Source organism: Staurois parvus, unplaced genomic scaffold (genome assembly GCF_062004578.1).
Source record: "Staurois parvus isolate SC_StPar_1 unplaced genomic scaffold, SC_StPar_1.0 ptg000030l, whole genome shotgun sequence".
Classification (NCBI taxonomy): Eukaryota; Metazoa; Chordata; class Amphibia; order Anura; family Ranidae; genus Staurois; species Staurois parvus.
Window position 1 is genome coordinate 689,153 of NW_028317826.1, and position 25,384 is coordinate 714,536.

At 41.7% G+C, this 25,384-nt stretch overlaps 1 protein-coding gene across 3 annotated transcripts in view; it reads right to left on the reverse strand.

Moving 5' to 3' along the window:
- The window catches only part of TRPS1 (transcriptional repressor GATA binding 1), a 421,564-nt gene that overhangs the window by 362,428 nt on the left and 33,752 nt on the right, over positions 1–25,384 (reverse strand). For 2 of the 3 annotated variants that reach the window (XM_089659036.1, XM_089659034.1), the window contains exon 2: positions 24,562–24,635. The exons of the other annotated variant lie outside the window; for it this stretch is intronic. The gene's annotated coding sequence lies outside the window, so the exon portion shown is untranslated. The remainder of the gene's footprint in view (positions 1–24,561; positions 24,636–25,384) is intronic. 3 annotated transcript variants of the gene reach the window in all.

Consider the following 25,384-nt stretch of genomic DNA (forward strand, 5'->3'; position numbering starts at 1 on the left):
GCAGTGATTACCTTTCACTTCCTGTTTGGCTCTGGGACAGGATAGTGAAGGGAAATCTCTGAAATGGGACACAGATGGTGAATAAAAATCAGACAGGGGTTATAACCCTTCCTTGCTCTATGCAAAATTTAAAAAAAAAAGTTTTCCCTTTAGTTTTTAGTTCTACATTAAATATACCATTAAAACACATCTGAAGAAATGCAAAAAAAAAATACCTGATCCTGCCAGAAACCTAGTAAGCTGAGTTCCTGTGCTCTCTTCCACTGTCTGGGAGAATGTCACCAGCACACCGAGGATCACCAATATGGGTCCAAATGTTTTAATAAACAATCACATAGTTACAGCAAGGCAACGTTTCGGAGTCTCGCAGGACCCCTTCATCAGGCAGGGTCACATGCCTGATGAAGGGGTCCTGCGAGACTCTGAAATGTTGCCTTGCTGTAACTATGTGATCATTCATTAAAACTTTTGGACCCATATTGGTGATCCTCGGTGTGCTGGTGACATTCTCCCTTGCTGATTCTGTTCGGTTCCAGCCGACGGTAGCTGCAGCACTCACTTATACACACAGCCATTTCTAACCATCTCCCATCCGGCCCATGTATATAAACGGCCGGACAGTGGCACTGCAGAGTCGGGTGGCCGTTTATAAATGGCCTCCCCGCACCCTGCTTGTGCGCGCTCCCTGGGAGCATGCAGCACCCCGATACGGTGCCCGCTGTGTCCTCCAGACACAGTGGAACACCGATCGTCGGACGGGACCTCTGTACGAGGTCCCGATCATGTGATCACTGACTGGCCAATCAGTGATCACATGCAGAGTAGTAAGCAAGATGTCACTTGTGACATCATTGCTTACTACGTGTAAAATCTGTGAATGATCACAGAGGTCACATGGTACAAGGCTATTCACAACAGCCTTGTACCATGTGACAAGCTGTGACCAATCACAGCTCACTGAGTACTTCTCAATGGCTGCAAGAATGCAGACAGAGAGAAAGAGAAATTATTGCTTTTACATCCTATATGGGGGTAAAAGCAATCAGTGTAAAAAAAAAATCTTCATCACCCCCCACAAGTAGTACAGTGTCACCATGGTGACACTGTACTGCTAGGGTGACAGTATGTAAAATAAATAAATAATATAAAAAAATAAATAAAAATGTAAAAAAAAAATGTTTAAAAATTATAATTTTTGGTTATAAACTAATTTGGCTTATTTTTTTTTTTACTAAAAAGAAAACTGAATAAATTTTGGCCAAGATTTATGATGAAATATTATTTATTTGCAAAATTTTATAAGAAAAACACTTTTTTTCAAAATTTTTGGACTTTTTCATTTACATAGTAAAAAAAATAAATAAGCTTTATTTGTCTCCAAAAATGGTAAAAAAAACATGTGGGTATAGTGTTGCATGACCGCGCAATTTTCATTCAAAGTGTGATAGTGCTGAAAGCTGAAAATTGCCCTGGACAGGAAGGGGGTGAAAGTGTCCGGACAGGAAGTGGTTAACACAGGACCGTGTGCGTTTAGATTGAACACTTGCATTCTCTTCCTCTGTCTAACTGTTATCAGTTAGCATTGTTCCCAGCTCTCTCAGTTTACAACAGAACACACTACCTCTATGTCATAAAGAGGAGGAGGTATCTTGCAGTCCAGAAACTCCTGTTGTACCAGGCTACTCCTCCATAGATTCAGAATGTTTCGTGAGTGTTGTCACCCTATAACAGGAAGTGTTTTAATGGCAGGATCTCTAGGCAAAAGTAAAGGAAAAAATAAAAAAAAAGGTAAGCAGCCACCACATCTAAGGACTAGTACGCTGGCACTATATCACATTTTTGTTCTGGGGCTTAAATAAGGTAGCCTTTAATGTAGACATATGGGTCCTTTAAAAATGGAGGGAGGTATAGAAGAAAGGGAACAAGGGACCTATAAGGCTGGGAGTCATACAGCAGCTTTCCGCAAGACTTCCTGTGATAAGACATCTACATTGCAACATACTCATCAACCCGAGCAACCAGAGATTTCTACAAGCACAACTGGAGCGAACCTGCGCTTTTCTGCATTTCTGGTTTCAATTCGCACAATGAAGAGGACATAAAATAAAACACCACTGCAATTCAAACTGGCACATAGACAGACAATGAATACAGGCTTTGTTGTATTATCCCTGTTTATAGCAAAGGATAAAAACAGCAAATGGAGTGAGTTTGTCCTTAAACGCAACTAAATGAAAAGAGCTCTCAATTTATGTCAGTATTAACAATATTGTAAAATAAAACGGAGAAAGCGGGAGATTATATTTATCGAGAATGTTCGAAAGCACTGAATCACAAGAAGAGACAATAAGCTGAACTGTGGCAAGCAGCTTATCATCCAATAAGTTCCTCTATAACAAAGAACAATCAGGACTTGCTGATTAGGGCCTTTTTGGTGTAAGTGAGCCAAGGGAAGGCCGTAGCTTTACTTTATTCTAGGCTGAGAAGATAAAGAAAAAAAAAAAGGCAATTACCGCTATTATACCAGACCACAAGATAAGGGCCAGAGCAAGAAAAGTGAAAACAACTGACCTTAAAATCCTGACTGAGAAAGGATAAAAAGTGCATTTTTTGAGATACTAAAGAGGTGCCCCGCTTAATAGCATACTGGCAAGATAGTTCACAGATTTCTAGGAAGCCCACAGCGTGGGTCAAACACATTATTGCTAATATTGGAGCTGGTCATTTTTTGTGGCTTGCATCCAAAATAATCGGTCTGCTTTCTACTTTACTATGTTACTACAGAGCTTTATTTGTGACTGGAAATACTGTGATATAACCCTGTAGATTGATTTTTTCCCCCAAAAAACTATGCAAATTTGCTCCCGAAAAGGGGGAATTACTTCATGTTATATTGCAATCCCCTTCTTCTGACCTTGGCTAGCTCAAGACCCTCACTCATCTGTGAATGTTTGTGAGTCTACTGGACTTCATCTTGGCATGGTTGTTGGGTCTGCTCTGGCCAATAAGACCTCTTTCACAGAAGTATAAAGGCGAGTAAAACAAAAAGAATCCCATGGTTTTCGAAGGTAAATATTCCATCTTCAACTGATAATACTATATGTAGAGAAGACTTGTGGCGCTGCTCCAAGCCAGAAAACAAAAGAAAGATTACCGTGACGGCATACAGAAGGAGGGAGCTGGCGCCTCAGCGTGCTTTCAGAAGCTCATACAAGGAGATGGACACCGCTCAACCGACCTGATGAGTTGGGATGAATGTGTAAGATGGCCTCAGCCACTATACCCCTGATGCGTTTTGACCCACCCACCAGGACTTGGTCACAGACTTTGACCAAGCCCCAGTGGGTGGGGCAAAATGTGTCAGAGGGCATGGCCAGAGTGCTGGCTAAGGGCCAAATTACACATTCATCCTGACTCATTGGGTCAGTAGAGAGGATTCTGTCTCTGTATTCCATCTGCAACTGGTCTGATTTCAGGAGGGTGAACTCTTATGCTTGCTATGGGTTACGTCACTTAAAAGTACATTGCAGTTAAAATTCAAAAATAAATCTTGAGCAGCATAGTAAGAACACAGCCTATGAGTTGAATAGTTCAGTTTTTCACCCAGGCAATTCTGCACTGCACCAGTCCACCATATTCCCTTTTGTCTGTAGTCTTGCAATGCTGGAATACACCTGCTTGTGAGTATGGAACACACATTTGCTGGCAATCCTGAAATAGAGCTTCCGGTGATCCTGGAACACACCTGCTGGTGACCCTACAACACACCTTCTGGTGATCCTGGAACATACCAGCTGGTAATCATGAAACACACCTGTTGATTGGGTGATCTTTGAACATACCTGTTGGTGATCCTGATTGTGGAGCGCATTTACTGGTGATTCTGGAGCACACCTGTTGGTGATCCTGGAACACATCCACTGGTGATTCTGGAGCACACCTGCTGGTGATCCTGGAACACATCCATTGGTGATACTGGAGCACACCTGCTGGTGATCCTGAAACACATCCACTTTTGATTCTGGAGCACACCTGTTGGTGATCCCGGAGGTTGGAAAACACCTGTTCGTGTTCCTGGAGAATGAACGTAGAACACACCTTCTGGTGATCCTGGAACACACCTACTGGTGATTCTGGAGAACACTTGGTGATGCTGGAAGAGCCTACTTTCTGCCCCTCACATACAGAAAGTCTGAAGCAAAAAATGGCAGTATAAAGAACACACACAACCGCCAACCAGATTCAAGCATGCATTGGATAATATCAACAACAATGGAGGAACAATTAAGGAGCATTTTCATCCAGAAAGGCATGTATGTCAGTCCTTCCATTACTCTTTATGTTTCCATCTCAGCAAGACTCCTGCTTATTCCAACATTTGTATTGTGCACTCTGAAAAGCAGTATAATTCTGTATGTTGCACTACATAAATACTGGAAATAAATGATATTCAACACACTTGATCATAGATCCATTTATAGCATTGTAAAGCTATGCAAAACTAGTACAACCACAAATATACAGAAAGAAGAAGCATTAGATAAAACCACCCTAGGAGCAACGTTGATTGATTGAGACACAGGAAATAGGTTTCATCAAAAGAATGTGAAGGTGCCATAGGAGTCTCAGTGGTGGGACTATCAACAAGATGGAACATATATCCCGTAGAAGTGGCAAGAGCGCTGAGCATATTTGGTTCTTCAGTTCTTGTTGGATGCATGAATACAATGCTATGATCTCGGAACTGTCCCATGTAAAGTAAGCAAGCTGAAAGTTTTTTCACCAATCTGTAGCGTGTCAAGTCCTTACTAGAGGTGTTACCAATTCAAAACAAGGCAGTGCTCATATTCTCCATAACGGCTGTGTAAGGACATTGCTCATTAGTTTCGGCAACAATTTCTGCCGGTTTCCAGTGTTCCGGAGGGAGAGCTCCGGACAGAAGAGCTGTGAGACATGTAGGCTGAGATGAGGACTAGTGGAACCATCTCCATTACAAAGAAGCCTGCCAGAACTGACAAGCACTGCCAAGGTATGGAAGCCATAAAGCTGTCTTCAGGTCTCATCTTTAAGGTGATGTCTAAGATATGCGCAGGGAGGGCTATTGAGGCCACATAAAGCTCCTCGAAAACATCCAACTTTTCTCAGGAAGGAGAAACCAAACTAGGATTACATGATGGCCCTATTACATGCTAAGCTCCAGATGTAGAGGCTCCTCTCCTGTACTAAAATTGCTTTTTCTGATTGTATTGCACACTGTGAGCTTCTCAGAATGCAGACATTCAGCATCATCTGGCCCTCTCCTCCCCAGCACCCCCTTTCATTTATTGGCCTTCAGTCCTTTCAATCATGAAGGCTCAGCATCAGATCTGAGTGGTCCTTAGGGCAGTATGCATGCAAACACAGCCCACCTGGAAACACCCACTCTTCCAGACTGACATCCACCCATATGGACAATATGATATTTGCATAGCTCCTCTCCAGAGCCAGCTTACTGCTTGCATCAGGGCTGAGGGCTCCTGAGAGGAGAACGGAGGCAGGGTGCTGTGATGTTTTCTGGAAGCTATTCACAGCACCCTGCTGGCCCCTCCCAGCAACCATGATCTCTTTGCATTGTATAGAGAAGCACAGAGATCCAGTGATGAAATCACTAGGTCTAAAATAAAGGTATGTATTGAAAATGGAAAGGGCTGGAATGGAAATGCCTTTAGCATGTTGATGAGGGGGAAGGTAGAAACTATAAGCAGATTAAACTTTCTCATATGAAGATAGAATTCGTTTTTAAAGTATATTTCACATCATTACCCAAACCCCTTCCAGCTGCCACCCTCCTATCCATTTATAGCCTTTCATTGACCTTTTAAAAATAGAGTGCTTTCCAACATAAAGGATCCACTGGAGTAAATGGAAGAATAAGGGTCAAATTACTGCTGAAGGACTCATAACAGTTGATTTACTAAAGAAAATTGACTTTGCAAGGGAAGTAGCACTTTGTAGGAGAATTTTCCCCAAAGCTTAGTGAGTGAGGTGAAGCTCTGGGGAAAAGTATCCTACAAAGTGCTACTTCCCTTGTGAACAGTCTATTAGACTTTAGTAAATGAACCCCATGGTGTCAAGTGAACCTGCCACAATTTGAACATATAAAAAAAAATGCATGTCAGAACAATCCGATCCGTAGATCTGAAGATAAGAGGAAACTGAGGTTATATGCAAATTAGGTTGTAAATGAAGTTGACCACACCCCTTCCCACTCCCTTCTACATGGTACCCTTTACAATAAATGGCTAATTTGGGGGAAAACCTTAACATTCACATGAAAAGTCAATATTTGCAGATAACGACCCAAACTTCTTGATCTACTTATCACCAGGGGTGGACTGACAACTCATGGGGCCCCCGGGCAATAGGAGATCATGGGGCCCCTGTGCCCTAGCCCACACTCAAACCACACCCAAAAAAAGCCTATGAAAGGTACCAAGGGCTTCTCATAGGGCCCCCTACAGACCTCCAGCCCTCGTGCAGTGCCCGAGTGCCCGAATGGTCAGTCCGCCCCTGCTTATCACATTGTTCTCACTTACGCATTTTTTTCATCATGTGCTTGAGTCAGATTGCCCATGTTATTCACAATAAAATGTTTCTTCCTAAAGCAGATAAGAAAATATCTGAAATAAAAAGGAAGTTACTGTGCTTTTGGATGACGAGACCCCAATGGAAAAAGTGATCATGAAGAAAAAGCACTCAAAATTCCCACGAGGCTGGCAACCACAGAAACTATTCAGACTAATCTATATCAGACTGGCAGTAAAGATTTTAATAAAAACTACAGCATGTTTAAAGTTTCCAATTTAAGGCCACCCACTCAGCATGTGCTGACATCTCAGACCTCAGGCTGTACTAACTGTGCTAGTAAATGGAGATACATGGCTACCACGTACACAGGAGGCGGTACTGATGGTATTGGAAGCAGGGGTGGACGTACCATTTGTTCAGATCAACAAGGGCTCCCTGGGAAATAGAAGTCTAAATTAATCCTACTAGATGAGGGTTGGACAGGAGTTGGGGCTACCTCCAAATGACACATAGACCACAACACTGCTCTAAACAAGCTGGTAGTATGAAAGTAGTGTCAGGCAGAGATCACCTCCTTATTTAAAGTGGTTGTAAACCTCTGACTTGAAATATGAATAAAGCATGTCCCTCTATAGCAGAGGTGTCAAACTGGTGGCCCTCCAGCTGTTGCGGAACTACAAATCCCATCAAGCCTCTGCCTGTGGGAGTCATTCTTGTAACTGTCAGCCTTGCAATGCCTCATGGGACTTGTAGTTCCGCAACAACTGGAGGGCTGGCAGCTTGAAACCCCTGCGCTATAGTGTGTACTTATCTCAACCCAGGGCACCAAGTGTAATTTCTGTCCGCTGCCTTGTTTCTCTGCTATCTGCATGAGTCACTTCAGATGAGTTTTCCTGACACCAAGAGAAAGATGGTGACAGGAGGGACCTCTAGCAGATTGACAGCCTTAGATCTGTTCCTCTGTAATGTGTGAAGGGATGGGGGGGCCTCTTCCCTCCAGGCAGCTCTCACTAAGCTCTGCAGAGTGTAACATCAGTTCTCCACCTCTGCTTTTAAGAGCTGAGAGATCCTGTGTAAATTCTGTACTTTGAATGGATGTAGAGGAAATATGGCTGCATGCCAATCCTCCAGCCTACTGGTAGATATGATGTACGGATCGCAGGGGGTTGCAGGTCCAGGTACACATCATTCTGCCCTGCCCCCTGCTCTCTGCTCACAACAACTGGAGCCAATGGGTCCCACTAATGTTTCTGAGCCTGTGAGGTGAGAGAGAGACAAGAATTACTGCAGAAGGGTACAGCTCTGGATCAAGATAGGACTTAGGTAAGTATAAAAAGAGGTGAGGGGTTGATACAACTAGGGAATGCATTGAGGTAAAAAATGTCTAGCCTTTAGAACCACTTTAAAGAAGATCTAAGTCCCTTTTGAAAGTTCAATTCTGCTTTAATAAATAGGTTTTATAGAGATCCACACATCAGTCCTAAAAGAGGGACAAATGAGAAGGAAAGAGGGACAGATGGATTTGGGCCAGAAAGAGAGACAGTCCCTCTAAATGAGGGACAGTTGGGGGTTATACCATTTGGGCTAAAAGTGAAGGGTTCTAGCTATATGGACTCCAGTTGCCTTGTAGGAACCCTAAGAGAGTTTTCGTATCACAAAAGTTATTCTTCATCTGTATCTTTTTATCTATCTAAGATACTCTCTAATCGGATGATGAGGAGATTGTGACATCACCACCCACCTCTCCATCTAGTCCAAACAAAGACAGCTTTGTGGTTGCTACTACAGTGATTCTGCACTTCTATGGGGATCAGCCAGTCATGTATACTTACTTTGATCCAAGCTGGACCAAACTATGCAAAAATAGCTCATACCTGGAATTCAACTTTTTTTTCCCCTCAAAACTGTACATGTTGACTTGTTGGCGCAAGAGTAGCAGAACAGTATTTATTGTTGCATGCACTACCCACGTTGGTGGACATTTCCTTGGTAGGTGGTAATAAGCAAATGTTCAAAAGCCTGCTATATCTGAATTAAATATGAGATAATATAAATCTGAAGTAGACACTCCTTTGCAGCAGCGGTAAACCAAATTACTAAATTTTTGCCATAAAAATGTATTCTCTAAAGCCCAACTTTAACCCAAACATCTTTTTTTTCTTTTTTTTGGATTGAGTGGGGAAGAGTTGGCCATGCAAAATTTCTCTCATTCTGACAACCCCTCCCCCCCGATGGAACAAGTGATTCCCCATCTACACTAAGAAGCATGGATGGATGAATCCTCAGTGTCGGCCATTGTATCCTGACAGCCGGAACACATGGTTATCAGAAGCCCACAACAGTACCTGCAGCTGATTGGAATTTTTCCCCTTCCCTCTACTGACATAATTTGATTTTTAAAAAATTTACTTTTTTGAGCTGGGAGGTGCCCAGTAGTATACATCAACCAAAATGTGTTTTATGCATGGCCAGCTTTAGATGCTCGATCAGGTTTTGATGCTTTCTGATTATGGCAGAAGGGCAAAGAGACAGGAAAGGATAGGAAGTCTCTTTAATGGGGACCATTAAAAAAAAAATGAGTTTTTATAAAGAGTAGGGAAAGATGAATTCTGTGTCTCAGTGACCCTCTGCTCCCCTTTTAGTCTATCCTGGTGTCAACAGGAAGCGAGGAGAAATTTCAAATTGGGGTCGAACACAGCAATAAAAAAACAGACCGAACCACTAATCATTCTCCGCACAATCCAAAGCTTAAAAATAAATAAATTTAAAAAAATTTAGGCTGCAGTTTGGTTTCAATGTTGGAATATCTCACCATCACTGCATGTGCAGATATGGGTGTTTCACTGGCAAACCTATACAGACATCAGCAGTACACCAGGCACTACACCTTCCAAAAAAAGCCATGACTGTGCATTGTTCGAACTTTCATGGGCGTTGGTTGCACCCGCCCTTTGGTGAACCGCTTCACTTTGTACCTGGCAAAGGCACCGATTCTATTTCCATCCCTGGTGCTAATTAAATAAATCTCAAACTAAAAAAGTGTATGTGTCACTAAAAAGCTTTCTCCTGTCTTACATAATTAAGTAGAAGTTTAATAGAAGCCTAATGCTCATTACATTTAACTGCAATCAGCCAAGATACTGAGCTCCCCAAGAATTAAATACAAAGCAGATGCATTATTTATAGATTGACTTTAATAGGCATTAGTACACAATCGTATGGGTTTCCATCTTTATGAAACAGTTATCTGCAGTCATTTACACAATTAAACTGCTGAATATTTAAACGGCACAATACACATTTAGAAAAGACTCTCACAAAAACGATGTAAATGCTAATTGGCCTAAAGAAAAAAATACAGCATATGTTTAATTATTTTTATCTCATTGTGGGTTTCTATGTATATGCACATAACACACACGCCAACATTCTGAGCTTCGTATGTAGGAGTCTACCTTAAAGGACTTGCCCACTAACCATACCAGATTATGACTGTCCCGGGGTTTCAACAGAACCCCACTGTCTTCTGGATCTGGGCTGTGTCCTTATATCCCTGAGGTGTCTAAAGTTGTGGGGTATGGGCGTCTTTGTGTAATTCCAGTTAGAACGAAGGTGAGAGAGTATAGGTTTGCTTTATTTCACAACATCCTTAAAGGGCTTACCTACCAACCATCCCAGATTCTGAGAGAATGTCCTGAGGTTTCCCCACCATCACATGGATCCAGACTGTGTCCTCATATCCATGAGGAGTCCAACTTTTTGAAGTTCTAAAGTTGAGGAGTTTGAGTATCTTTGCAATTTTAGTTAGCAAGAACAAGAGAGTGAAGGTTTGCTTGATTTCACAACATCTTGTATTTTAAAGTGAGCCTTTCCATCATTCATGCATGTGGCACCATCATGATCGGCACTCTCAGCTATGTCAAATGCACGCAGTAATTCCACAAAGTGGTCTAAGCTAAATAAAAAGCACTAATACTAATATAAGAGTTTCAACCTTTCTTCAAAATTCAGCATCTAAACCCTCATCTCCAACTCTAACCACTCCCCTTCGTGTTCACTTTAAACCTACTCTACTCACAACTGCTAAAAAGGCCCACAAGAGATAGCTATATGTGGTTTCAAATACTTTGAGAAACCCCACTAATAGGCCAGAAACCCAAGACCGTCCACTGTACAAAAAAAATTACTTCAGTTTGTGACCTTGGAACAACAATAAAAACCCAAGAGAGCAACATAGCTTCTAAACCACCTTCCATACTCTGAGCTTAATGCAAAACTTTAAAATACAACAGAACTCAACTGTCCCTTGGATCTGATCTGTGTCCTCATATCTATGAGGTTTCCCACTTTCTGAAGTTCTAAAGTTGGGAGTTATGGGCATCTTTATGTAATTCCAGTTAGCATGAAGGTGAGAGAGTGTAGGTTTGCTTGATTGCACAACATCCTGTAATTTAAAGTGAGGCTTTCCATTGCTCATTCATGTAAACATAGTGGTACTGTCAAGATCAGCACTCTCAGCTGTGTCAAATGTGCTCACTATTTCCACAAATCATGTGGTTTAAGCTCAATAAAAAGCACTGATACTAGTAATAATATAAGAATTTCAACCTTTCTTCATATTCAGCATCTGCATCTCCACTGTCCCCTATATTCACATTAAACCTACTTTGAAGAACCCCTCTAGGAGGCCAGAAACCCAAGACCTTCTACTGTATAAATGATGACTTCAATTTGTGGGCTTAGAACAGCAATAAAAACCTAGCAGAGCTTCTAAACGTTCCATACTCTAGAATTTGAGATAGGGCCTATGGTCTATGCCTCCTTCCTCATCCCACAAAATTAATTATTTCAGTTTTTTTGCTGGAAGCCCCAGGCCAGAATGACATGCCCTGCTCCAGGAGCCACTTGAGGTAACTTTAGCCACTTGGGAAGTATACTTTAGGGTCCTGTTAGATCTATGGGTGCTAGAAGAGGTGAGTTTTGTTTGGCATGTGCATTGTTGAGTGACAACCTGCATTTCCTTTGTGCAATCACTTGCATTTTCATGTGTGTTAACATGTTTTTATTGCTATTGAATTTAGAAGTTGGAGTGGATAGGGTTAACAGCCACTGACCAAGGTATCAAACTGAATGTTATATGCATTTTGTAGCTCTGCCAATAACTCCTCTGGACCCCCCCAATGCAATAAAATGCAGAAAAAAACGAACATGTCGTGTTTTTAAAACGCACTCAGAGATGAGAACTGATTATTTATGGCTTCCCATTGCCCAACGGATAAAATTCAAAACATTAACAATAACATATAAAGCCATTTATAACTCTGCCCCAAATTACATCACCAATCTTGACTCCAAATATCACCCAAACTGTCCTCTCTGCTCCTTCTACGACCTCCTTCTCTCCAGCGCTCGTCTCCTCCTCCCATGCTCGTATCCAGGACTTCTCCAGAGATTCCCCCATCATCTGGAACTCTCTACCCCAATTTATCAGACTATCACCTACTCTGCTCACTTTTAGGCAATCTTCAGAGAAGCCTATCCTACCCTCAGCTAATAATGGAATCTTCTACTCCTCCTACTAGTCCATCCCCCACAGTTACTACCTTTTGTACCACTAGCCCCTCCCTCTTAGACTGTACGCTACAAGGAGCAGGGCCCTCCTAACCCTCTTGTATTGAACTGTATTGTTGCTGTACTGTCTCCCGTTATATTGTAAAGCGTTGAGCACACTGTTGGTGCTATATAAATCCTATATAATAATAATAATAATTATGGAGACGTTGGACATATGCAATATACAGCATTGTAAAGTGCAACAGTGTAAATGTGGCCTAATAATAATAACTTTTTTTCGTCCTTTTGTCTTTAGGTTCTTAACCCCTTTGCGCTGACAGTACTCAAATATGCAGCCTCTTGGCGGGTGGGCCTTGATGCCGAGAGGCTGCATATTTGCGTACCCAAATGTAAACAAACTTACGCACTCCCAGAACAGTTACTGGTGCCGGACGGAAAGTTTTTTGATCATGTGGCCACTGTGGCAGCCAATCACGGATTCACATGAACTACAACCTTGCCCCGCCTCCTGGCATTCAAAACTCCTTAAAAGGGCATTAAGGGTTTAAAGTCGTATTAAAATCTTGTTTTTTTTAAGCACTTTCATAAAGTGATTTATTCACTTACTGAATATACAGCTTCTTAATCTTTTACTCCTTGCCCATGTTCCAGCTTAAGCTGATGCCATGACTGCTGACCCAGGGTTCCTGCTTTAAGATGGCTCCTTTCTCTTACAGTATCCTAATGGGGCCACATCTGCATGCAGGGACTAGAGTTGTGTCTCCCTACACTGTGTGCATCAATAGAAACACTCATCTGCATAGCTTAGGATGTTAAGCTGCCCCCTGCTCTTCTTTCCCTTCTCCAAGCAAACAGACTACTGAAGACTGCACTGTCCACTGTTAGCTCTTTCCTGGGAAGACCAGAAGTTCTGGAAAGCAGCACTGAGAGAGCTAGAGTCAGCAGCACTAAAATCTGTAAACTGCTGGGGTAGGAATTTTAACAAATGTTTATTTTTTTGTGCATAACATGTTAAGCTAAAAAACGCTTTACTACTACTTTTTTTTATGAACGTGACCTGATACATCAAGAATCGCTTTCTCTGTGTACAACTAGGTGTCGGGGCAGTTCAATTTGTTGACAGATAATGGATGCTGCAGTGAAATGGGTTAATATTTTTGGTGATGGCAGCAGAGATTTTCACATCTGGAAGCAATTTCCTATTGTGTCTGTTTTCCTCAGTTCAGGGGTCTTGAACTGCAGTCCTCCAGGGCTGTAAACTGTCCAGGATACAAGGCTGTTTGTGCTTGACAGTGTGTGTCAATCAGGACGAATGAGAACCTTCATGGCCCACCTGCACAAATTCCCTCCAAGGCAAAGTTCTTCCCTGTTTATGGGTGTAATTTATGTCCTCGGATTATACAGAACACAACCCTCAGCAGCTTCTTTGAATTCCTCAGCTTGGTGTCCCCGTGCATGGATAATAGGTGGAAGTAAGCTGGAAGTTATTCACAAATATTGTGTTGTTTTTAAAAAGTAGTAAAATTTTTATTTAAAGAAGAACTTGGGTCTAAAACTAATCTACTGTGTATTTCTGTAACCTGTTAACAATTGTGTCTCCTTTTCTGAAGAAGGCAGGGCGTCAAATTAACTGATCTTCTAAAGCTGCCTTTGTCAATTTTTTTTTTTAACACAGAGGGACCCTTCCGATCTCAGGGAATTCCTGCTAGAAATTACTGCATCTACAACTCATGATACATTAGTGTGATGGCCAGTGAGAAGAATACTCCTCACACTTATGAACATTTGGCAGAACTACCCCCTTTACAGATAGCTAAACAGATCTTTGCTGTCAGTGGGAACTTATCTGAGACACAGAAATTGTTCATTGATCATGCAACCCCTAGTAACCTCTGGAGAAACTCTAGAGTTCAAATTAGCTGATCTTCTAAAGCTGCCTTTGTCAATTTTTTTTTAACACAGAGGGACCCTTCCGATCTCAGGGAATTCCAGCTAGAAATTACTGCATCTACAACTCATGATACATTAGTGTGATGGCCAGTGAGAAGAATGTTCCTCACATTTGTGAACATTTGGAAGAACTACCCCCTTTACAGATGGCTAAAAAGATCTTTGCTGTCAGTGGGAACTTATCTGAGACACAGAAATTGTTCATTGATCATGCAGCCCCTAGTAACCTCTGGAGAAACTCTAGAGTTCCATGGAACCATGGTTGAGAAACCCATCCTAAAGTATCCTTTTGTAACCTTTCTACCCTAGAAGAACCCTTGAAATCAACTTTTAGGGCTGGGGAACCCCTGCTAAAAACAATTCATTGGTGGCCAAAGGGAAGAACGCCCCCTTACAGTGGTGGTCAGAATACCACTCTTAGAAATGACTAAACAGATTGTTGGTGTGTGCCGCTTGCTTTTTCAAGTGGCACTAGCCCCAGAACTATGGAGGCACCTTAGGGTTGCCATCTCATCCCTTTAAAACTGAACACATACTAATTACACAGGTTCTGTGGCTGAATAAGGTGGTAATTCAACTCCCTTAGTTTTTTTAAAGGGATGAGGTAGCAACCTTAAGGCACCCTGAAATAGGAAGTCAATCAGCTACAGGCTCAGGGAACCCCAAGCAATCTCTGGGGGAACCCTAAGGTTTCAAGGAACCCTGGCTGAGAATGGCAGTCCTAAACTCTTGCTGTAGGGCCTTTTTATATCTAGAGGTGCCTTTTTATAACACTAGGTATGTGCCTTGTATTACGTCAATGTGCCTTTCCTTTGTGCATTGACACACATTTTCAATAAGTTTTTGAATTTAGAATGTGCAGAGGATAGGTTTAACAGCCATTGATCAAGACTTGCTAAGACCCCCAACACATGAAAATGCATGTATATGCAGTGACTTCTATAGGTCTCTCAACAGACAAAAACACAAAAAAGGACATGGGAGTAGGCAATCACTGGAATTCATAAAGAGCATTGCAAACGCTCAATAACAAAACCATCTCCAGTTCATTTGAAAAATGTCACTACTTGCGAAAGATTTATGTACACATCGGAAACATGTTTAAATTTATCACATGGAAGGATGCCGGGTGACGGCACTGAGGCCAGAGTGTCCATCAGGGATGAGCTCTGGCATGTTTGGACAGGAGTCTGAACCCACCTGAGCTATCCAGCCGAAAAGCTGTCAAAGTCGACAGCCAATCAGAAGGTGGAGGCATTCCATGCCCCATAGCTGCACGTATGCAAGATGCATGTATACGCACAGTTGTGAAGAAGGGAATGCATTAGCCACTATGATTGGCTGTCATCTTTGACAGCTTCCTGGCGGGATAGCGTAGGCACGTTCAGATTCATGTCTAAACACTCCTGAGCTCACCACTGCTCACCAGATTCTTCTTCCTTAGTGCATACTCATCTCCTGGGCTGCACAGGGTCATTGGTTGTTAGGGTAGGTTTAGACAAATGCGGATTGCTTTTCAGAGGCAATTGACAGGCTATGAGGAGGCAATGTGGTGCCTCCTCACCTCTTATCCTAACCCCATTTTTTCTGAAAAAACATGCCGTAACCACATGCATTGCATGCAGATTTTGGCCAGTAGTTGCACTTCCCCATTCACTTGAATGGGTTGCATTTGGTGGACGCCAGCAATATGTTGGATCATTTTTGCCAAGGCAGTGAAGTGAGACATGGGGAGGAGAGAATGGGTGGTTGGGAGGTGCTCAACAGTGCATTTTACCACTCCCCAACTGCTAGTCTAAACAGGGACTTACAGTAGTTTTCAGCCAACAGTATTCTAGCAACCAATGACTCTGTGAGACCAGCAACGTTCAGATCTTTTAGAAGGTAAAGCCATATAATTAGTATATAAGGTATTAATAATGCCGCGCTCCTATTTGTATACATATATATCTCTATGTCTCTATATCCAATAATAGCTCACAAGGATTCACATTATATAAAGCCATATAATTATTTTATCTGTATATTTAGCTTTTTTGCTTGGAGACCAGCTTTAGGGCCAATTCACACCAGATGCAGTGGGATGCATTTTTAACTGCACTCCAAATGTAGAGACATCCCAAAATCCAGGTTTTCCTATGGGCATAGGAATACAAAAATGTGTGCAAATGCATGGAAATACATCGCAACGCAGTGCACATAAAAGCCCAAAAAAGAAAGAAGGCAGACGTGAACTCAAAGAAAATGCAAACTTAGGAAAAATGCACCGCAAATGTATGCAAATTAATGTAAAAACATGCGTCCGATGCACATCACTGCATGAGCAAACATGCACTGTAAACCAGCAGTTTCTGGTGTGAACGGCCCCTTAAACTGGTTGCAAACCTCTGTCATGAAATATGAACAAAGAATATCCCTCTATAGTGTGTCATTTCTATCTGCTGCTCTGGTCCTCTGCTATCTGTATGGTCACTTCTAATACATTTTACTGACACTAAGAGAAAAATGGTGACAGGGGAGAGATCTCCACCAGATGGACAGCCTCAGCTCTGTGAGCTGTGTGGAGGGGGGAGGGGGGGAGGTGTCTCTTCCCTCCAATCAGCTCTGAGAGCTCTCCTCACTGAGCTCTGCAGAGTGTAACTTTGGCTCCCCACCCCCTTTTTCTGAACTCTCCGATAAGCTTTATAAATTCAGCAATTTGAATGAATGTAGAGAAGAGACTGCTACAGGTAAACAGGTGCAACTTATGCAGGATGATTTGCTTAATCTCTGTGTATCACCTGAGACCAGTCACTTCACTGGGTATATGACGGTTTAAAACCACTTTAAAGTGTTCCTAAACCCCAGACCCTGCATTCGCTATATCTGGTCTCCCACAGTACACAGAACATGGAAATGCAATTATTTTAGGAAATATAAACTGCTAAATACCTTTTCTCATCAGCAGTATATAGCAGTCTTGTGACTACTACCAGTATTCATAAGAGCACTGGTTAAAGGTTGTAGGAGGAGCTTTCATTCTGCTCTAGAAGGATGCAAAACCCCTGACCTCTGTCTGGACAGTGCTGATTGGCTCTGTGCTGATCACATGCACTCTCCCAAGAAAAAAAACAACTCTATAGCAATACACACTGTACTGAGCATGTGCAGAAGGGCTAATGGTTCAGTCTGTCTTATCAGCATGGACATTTGAACAAGCGGAGGAACAGGGAAGTCAGCCCAAGAAAAAAAAAAAGAAACTATCAAGTCATACACACCAAACTGAGCATGTTCAGCTTGCCCCTGAGCCTCTGTTCTATCAGCAGATATTTAGGAGACACTGGAAGAAGAGGAGGATCAGAGAAGACAGGATCAAACAGCATTTTTACACAGTGCAGAGGATTAACCCCTTAGGTTCCACAGTGAATATAACAAGCATGCTTTACTACATATACAGATTGATTTTACTGTTGTGGGTTTAGTGACACTTTAAGATAAATTAAAAAAAATGTATCAAATTACGCATTTACTGAAAATACTCTGTACTTTCCCTTTAACAACGTTCCCGAAATATAAACGACCAATCAGGCACCCAGGATCTGCCTGCCCTGCAGTTAAAATAAGTCCTTTCTTTGAACAGGGAACCTCCTAGAGATTGCTTCACATTTAACAAGTAAAATCTAACTATAAACAGGTTCTACGCGTAATACCGACAAAAAGCTTCCTTTCCAAATCTGTCTCTACAGCAACCAAAGATTAGGGAAAATATAAAAACAGTTGTAGCTGAAGTCACCGAGTCTTCTGCCCTAGCCCAGTTCGTCACAAAGATTGTAAAGTCATTAGTCACAGGCAGAGCGGTCGTACAAGGAACGCAGAGCACAAAATCTGCATTGACAAATCTCCATCATGGCTGGCACCGCACATACGCATGGCCAGGAGAGCATCAAAGGGTAATTGCATTTATACAACATACAGCGTGACGTCCTTGTATACGGAAGAGCAATTAGACCGTTGCCTTGACGTTCAAACAAACAAGCCGATATGGATTTCACATGCAGATATACACACAAACTTTAGGCATATGATAATTTGGTTCCAAGAAACGCAGATTTCAAACACAGGCAGAAAGCCTCGTCCTCGCTGGCAGTGGCTGATACATCTGTGTACCAAACCTACTAATACAGTCCCACTCAAGCATGGTTTCATCTCTTTCCTTATTTTATTTTTTTGCTAAACTTTTAAAAGCCTGATGATCATTTTATGGCATGGTTGAAAGGGTTAGTTCACCTTTACCAAAAAAACTGTCTACACAAGTAAGGGGCACCTGTAGATTATTATTATTATACAAGATTTATTATTATTATTATTATTATTATAATACAGGATTCATTATTATTATTATACAGGATGTATTATTATTATTATTATACAGGATTTATATAGCGCCAACAGTTTGCTCAGGGCTTTACAATATAACGAGAGACAATACAGAAACAATACAGTTCAATACAAGAGGAAAAGGAGGGCCCTGATCCTTGGAGCTTACATGAAAACAAACGCCCTTGATATACACTCACCGGCCACTTTATTAGGCACACCTGTTCAACTGCTTAGTAACACAAATTGCTAATCAGCCAATCACATGGCAGCAACTCCATGCATTTAGTCCTCTAGACATGGCGAAGACGACTTGCTGAAGTTCAAACAGAGCATCGGAATGGGGAAGAAAAGGGATTTAAGTGACTTTGAATGTGGTATGGTTGTTGGTGTCAGACGGGCTGGTCTGAGTATTTCAAAAACTGCTGGTCTACAGGGATTTTCATGCCCAATCATCTCTAGGGTTTACAGAGAATCGTCCGAAAAAGAGAAAATATCCAGTGAGCGGCAGTTGTGTGGATGAAAATACCTTGTTGATGTCAGAGGAGAATGGGCAGACTGGTTGCTGAGACATTCATGACAGAAGACATGCTGGTTAATTAGATCCTGTCTAAATTGGCCCTAGTATGTGTATGTATGAATGTAAGTTAGGGACCTTACATCAGGACTTGAAAAAGCCACTCGCCAAATGCGAGGAGAAATTCCTCTGTGGCGATCAGCAAGCACAGGTGAAGCATGTAGCGACTGCACCTGCGCTCCAAGCCTCATTGTGAAGCCGAGTTCTGGTTTACAACTTCCAGTTTCCGGCTTCTTTGGCTATGCTGAGAGGAGGCAACCTCTCCACGGCCATGGGGGACTCGGAGGAACTAGGAGTAAGTACTGTATACAACATGTCATATCACTATAATGGAGTACAGGGGAGCTGGGATATACATTACTGTGTACAGTTTTATTTTGGAGTCTTTACTCTAAAGGAAAATGTAATTGCATAAGCTTTAAGGGGGCGTGGTTGGGGGTGGGCCAGAGGTGGGGTTTGGGGTGGACCGGGGTGGACCTGGGTAAGGTTGGGTGGGGCAACTGGTGGAGAGTAGGTTTTGTGATCGGCTAGTAGGTCTGGACTCTAAATTTTAACCCCTGCCTTAGATTATACACCCCTTGAGGGTTAGGGACTGATGTGAATGTACAATATATATGTAAAGCGCTGCGTAAATTGACAGCGCTATATAAGTGCCTGTAATAAATAAGAAGGATCCAACCTGCCTTGTTTCAATGGTTAAGGCTGGCGGTGGTGTAATGGTGTGGGGGATATTTTCTTGTCACCTAATAAAGTGGCCGGTGAGTGTAGGTATAGGCTAAATTTGGACCTTCCAAATCCCAGTTAAAAAACTCCCAGAGATGGCATTGTCCCATCATGTCTTGTTGCTAGGACATTGCTAAGACCCTCCCCTCCCTCACATGAATGCTATTGCCCTTAACACTAACATATCTTGCAAATTACCATTTTGGGTTTTTTTTAATATTCTATCTACACAGATCTGATGAAGGGGGTGTGGTTTTGGCCCCTGAAATATGTTGTCTGTTGCTAACCACTTACAATTTTTAAAAAAAAATACACTTCAGAGGTGCTGGGACCGCTTATTCCAATGGTACAACCACAAGGAAATCTTCAAACTAGCTCACCGGATCTTGTGAGACAGCTCTCAAACACAAAAGCCTCCCTCAATGGGTACCTAGAAGCAACTCAAAGTATCAACATACCAAGCAGCACCAAACCACACAGTAAAAGAGTTCAAAGTGCTTTTAATGGTTTGTAATACTGTCCCATAAAAACAACCAAAATGCATTTTGGGGGCAATAAAAACTCCCCCTTCTTCTTGTCTTATAAGAATACTTCTAATTGAATTGTTATTCCAATCCTGCTTTTTCACCAGATCAAATATAGACTGATTGAGTTATAGTTTACCATTCCATTCAAGTCCTTTTTCTATTCTTCTAAGCCATGGTGGAGTTTTGTTGCCTCTGAAATGGGTTGGATGCTTCTAAATGGCAAAATTATGACAATTCAATGCACTTGGACTCTTTCACTTTGTGGTTTGGCACTCATTTGTGAGTTTATACTTTGAGTTCTCTTACCCTTTGGTTTGGTGCTCCTTTCAATTGTTTATGTATATAATATATATGGCCTTGGGTTGAAGTGGTTATACCAGGACAGTGGTTGCAGCTATAACCATGATCCTGGTATAGTTCTTTTCTGTTGAGCGATTCCCTTCAAAGTAAAAACGATTCCTGTAGTTATACATCCACTCCATCACTTTTACAGGCAGTGGAATCTCCCCCACCACTGCCTTTACTGGGCTCTCCCATCCAACGGGGCAAATGCAAATGCTCACATAGGTCCCGCACATATATGTAAATGACGATCGCACAACACACGTAAGCTATTTTCACAAACGTCAGAGCAAGAAAAATAATTCTAGCACCAGACCTCCTGTGTAACTCAAAACTGGTAACCTGTAAAGGCTTTTAAAGCACTGCCTATAGAAATTTATAGGTATCGTCGTTTGGCACCGTTCAGCGGGCACACTCAATTTTAAAGAATTACATGTCTGCTATCTGTTTAGTCAGCGTACCAAAAAAATACATTGTGTTTGTGTTCACTAAAATTCATTAAAGTGTATTTTTCAACAAAATTTGCATTTGAAAAACTGCTGGGCAAATATCGTGTGACATAAAAAATTGCAACACCCACCATTTTATTCTCTAGGGCCTATGTTTAAAAATATGCAATGTTTGGGAATTCTAAGTCACTTTCTAGCAAGAAAAATTGTTTTTATTTTTTTACATTAATGAGAGAAATGTCCGAATTAGCCTGGGGGGGGGGGGTCACGTGGTTAAATAATCTCCTAGGTATCCATCGGAGGGTACTTCTGTTTCTTAGATGTGTCCCATTGGAATCCCCTCCCTCATGTGACACTGTGTGGGCCTACAGCCTGGATGCTCTGTTCCAAGCACATTATACTGAGAGGAGGTCACATACTCCCCCATACTTGAAAGCATTGGGCATTCCCAGGAGGGCTTTGCCAAGCTGGCATGGTGCTTGGAGAAGGTTGCAAAGTGAGGGGGCTGTTCTTCCAGGAGAACTTGCCACTTTGCCCTGATTGGGGTTCTTTACCCAAATTCTGACCATGGTTTGCCATGGGTCACTGCACTTTACATTATCAGCCTGCTGATTAGGAGGAAAATCAAGGCAGTATCCAGTGAGCAATCGAAGAATAATAAAGTCTCCTTTATTATCTGGTTACCTATGACCATTATTTAACATCTTTTAGTACAAATTTCTGAAAAAAAGTGTGATTTTTTTCTTGTGTCTGAGAAAAGGAAATCCTTACATTAGGCTCTCCTGAATTTTCAGACGCAGAAGGATTACCGATATATCCAGGGAATACACAGGAAAATTGTAATACGAATCTGTCTTAGATAATCCAGTGTGAGTTCTGGATAAATGGCTCAGCTTCATATTTTACCAAGTTTGACAAATGGAATTTTAATAACCATGTATATGAGTATTTCTGTTTTTTGGAGTGCAGGCCATATATTAGCATGTGTTTCCACAAAGCGCCATGTTCTGTACACAGTAAAGCAAGTATTCTTTAAGGGTCCATTCAGACCTTTGCAGTCCACTGTGGTATTACAGAACACACTCTGATGTACCATAATTTGTACATTAATATGCGCTGCATTAAGGCAGCCACTTGATCTTGTATGGGCTGCCAACACATGGGAACAGACTAAGAAGCAAAGTCAACCAGGGTTCTAATCCTTCCCCACTCTATCCAAAACAAACTTCAAAGTGTAACTAAAGGCAAACTTTTTTTTTAAGTTTTGGATAGATTAGGAGGGATTAGAACACCTATTAGGTTTTTATTGCTGTTTACCATTATTTTGAACAAAGAAAGTAAAAGAAAATCCCACATTTTGGGTCGATACCAAAACAGTAATAGATGGAAAATCTTCTACAGGAGACATTAGTTCTGGTGACCCTGGTAACAGCCCGAAGTTCCCTCACTTTGGAGAGATTTCCTATTAATTCCTGCTTTGGTTACAGGACATCAATCAAGGGAAAACTCCCCTATGGGACACTTTCAGTCTCATTCTTCCTGCTGTATTCTCCGATTACATAAAATAATGGAGAACTGGAGTGGGTAGAGTGAATCCTCTGAAATGACTGTTCCTTATGAAAGTATAAAAAAATATAAGGCACACTCTGAAACTTGGCTCTTCTTTCTGTAATTAACCCCTGCGCGTCGGGGCCCTTTAAGGGTTTCAGAAGTCAGGAGGCGGGGCGAGTTTTAGGATCATGTGACTGCCGTGACACGCAGTCACGGCGATCACATGATCGGGAAAGGTCCCGATCGAAAGAGGAGATCAGGACCTTTTCATGAGTACCGGACATGTGTGCTGGGAGCTCGCAGGGCGCGCGCTCTCAGCACATATGTTCTTTTTTAATAGAATGCAAATGTGCGGCCGCTCGGCGTCTAAGCCCAGTTGTCGGGAGGCCGCACATTTGCATTCGGCCGGCGTGAAGAGGTTAATTGGTCAAAAAAGGAAAGAAACTGCATACATTGTTGTCTCTACCTGAAATCACCTTTCTTGACGCGTTTCACCACTGTTGGCATGCTCACAATCACAGGGGAAGTCAGACTTCCCTTATCCTTGTGAGCAAGCCAGCAATGCTGAAACGCGTCAAAGAAGGTGGTTTTGGGTGGAGACAACAATGTATGCAGTTTATTTATTGAAAATTTAAAACAAAAAGAAGAGCGAAGTTTTGGAGCATGGCTTATATTTTTTATACTTTGATTGAGAGTGGATAGGGGCTGTAGTAGCCAACACCTGAGTCATCTATGTGGGATGAAATGAGGAAGTCTGGAGTGGAGCCATGGGTTTGGGTATGTGACTGTTCCATGTTGGTTGGAGAAGCCATGCACAAAGACCAACTAATATAAGAAGTCAGCAAGGGATCAATTTGTCTATATCTACCTCAAATTAAAATATCAGGCTCAGATGGAAAGCACTTCTAAAGCAATGTGGTAACAAAATAAAATAAAAAAATTTTTCAAAGGGTAAACAGTGCACAACGTTGTGTCTTTAACGAAGCTCATGTTCTAACCTTGCTGCTACTAAGAATACATGGGCAGCACAGTGGCTAAATGGTTAGCACTTCTACCTGACAGTACAAGGCTCGTTGGTTCGAATCTCAACTATGGCACCACCTTCCTGGAATTTGCATGTTCTCCCTGTGCCTGTGTGGATTTCCTACAGGTACTCCGGTTTCCTCCCACACTCCAAAGACATGCTGGTAGGTCAATTGGATCCTGTCTAAATTGGCCCTAGTATATTTATGTATGTATGAATGTAAGTTAGGGACTTTAGATTGTACACCCCTTGAGGGTTAGGGACTAATGTAAATGTACAATATATATGTAAAGTGCAGTGTAAACTGGTGGTGCTATAGAAGTACCTGTAATAAATAAATTGTAACACAATCACACGAGAAAAAAAAAATAAAAAAAAAGGAGGTGCAGGGCTCCAAAAAGCATTGATGACTAGGTAGAAAAGCAAATCACATCATTCATCACTGTAGATCTAGGACTGGATTACATGCAACCTGTTCATTCTGAGTTCACCTGCCATTTAAGTAAATACCAGCAAAATGATTTATAATTTCTGAAAAAGTTAATGAAAACGTTATGCCAAAGTTCCTACATACAACCTCAATACGTTTATACTGCAGGCATGCACATTTTGGTGCTCCATGTAACATTATTCTGTTAGGATCAAAAAAAAAAAAAATCCTTGCTAATGATGGCAGAAAAAAATGGGTGGCAGATAACTATATAGGAGAAATGTGTTCCTTTCCCTCTACTGCCTTTAGTCACATGCCTACTGGGTGCAATAGTAAATTCGGAGCTATGACAAAATATGACAGTATAATAAATTTTACTGCCAAATAAGATCTCAAACTAAAACTATTGTAAGACTTCATCAGCTAAGAAACGTTGTTTTGATCTTAGGGTGTGGAAAATCCCCCATCCGGGGCAAGTCTGTAGCACTTACCCTTGTGACGACTCTTTCCCTTGCTTAACCGACGCTGTATCTCATTTTGTAAGGAGCTGAGTACTGTGTCAGTGCTACATAAGAAAGAATGACATATTACAACTTAATAAAAAGAACTTTTAATAAACAAACATAAAAAAGTTTTTAAAAAAGAATGATATCATATTTTTTGAGGGTAATATGTGGTATGGTAAAGTCCTCTCTGTATTGAGCACCTTGTAAGCCAGGTTCCCCATACATATGCCAGCATCCCTTTTCTAGGAATATACAATAATCTCCCCTAATATCAATGGGACTTTATAGGCAAACTTCTATTAAAACTTGTAATGATCCTTATTTTAATCTCATCATAATTTCTACTACAGTGTGTACATACAGGTGCAAGAAAAAGTATGTGAACCCCTTGGGATTACGTGGAGTTTTGCATGAATTGGGCATAAAATGTGCTCTGAACGTCATCTAAGTCACAACAATAGAAAAAAAAGGCACAGCACACCAACATCAAAACCTCATCCCCACTGTAAAACATGGCGGAGGGAGCATCATGGTTTGGGGCTGCTTTGCTGCCTCGGGGCCTGGACGGATTGTTGTCATTGATGGGAAAATGAATTCCAGAGTTTATCAAGACATTTTGCAGGAAAACGTACGACCATCTGTCCGCCAACGGAAGCTCCGCAGAGGATGGGTGATGCAACAGGACAATGACCCAAAGCATACAAGTAATTCAACAAAACAATGGCTGCAACAGCACAGAATACGCCTTCTGGAGTGGCCCAGTCAGAGTCCTGACCTCAACCCGATTGAAATGCTGTGGCATGACCTT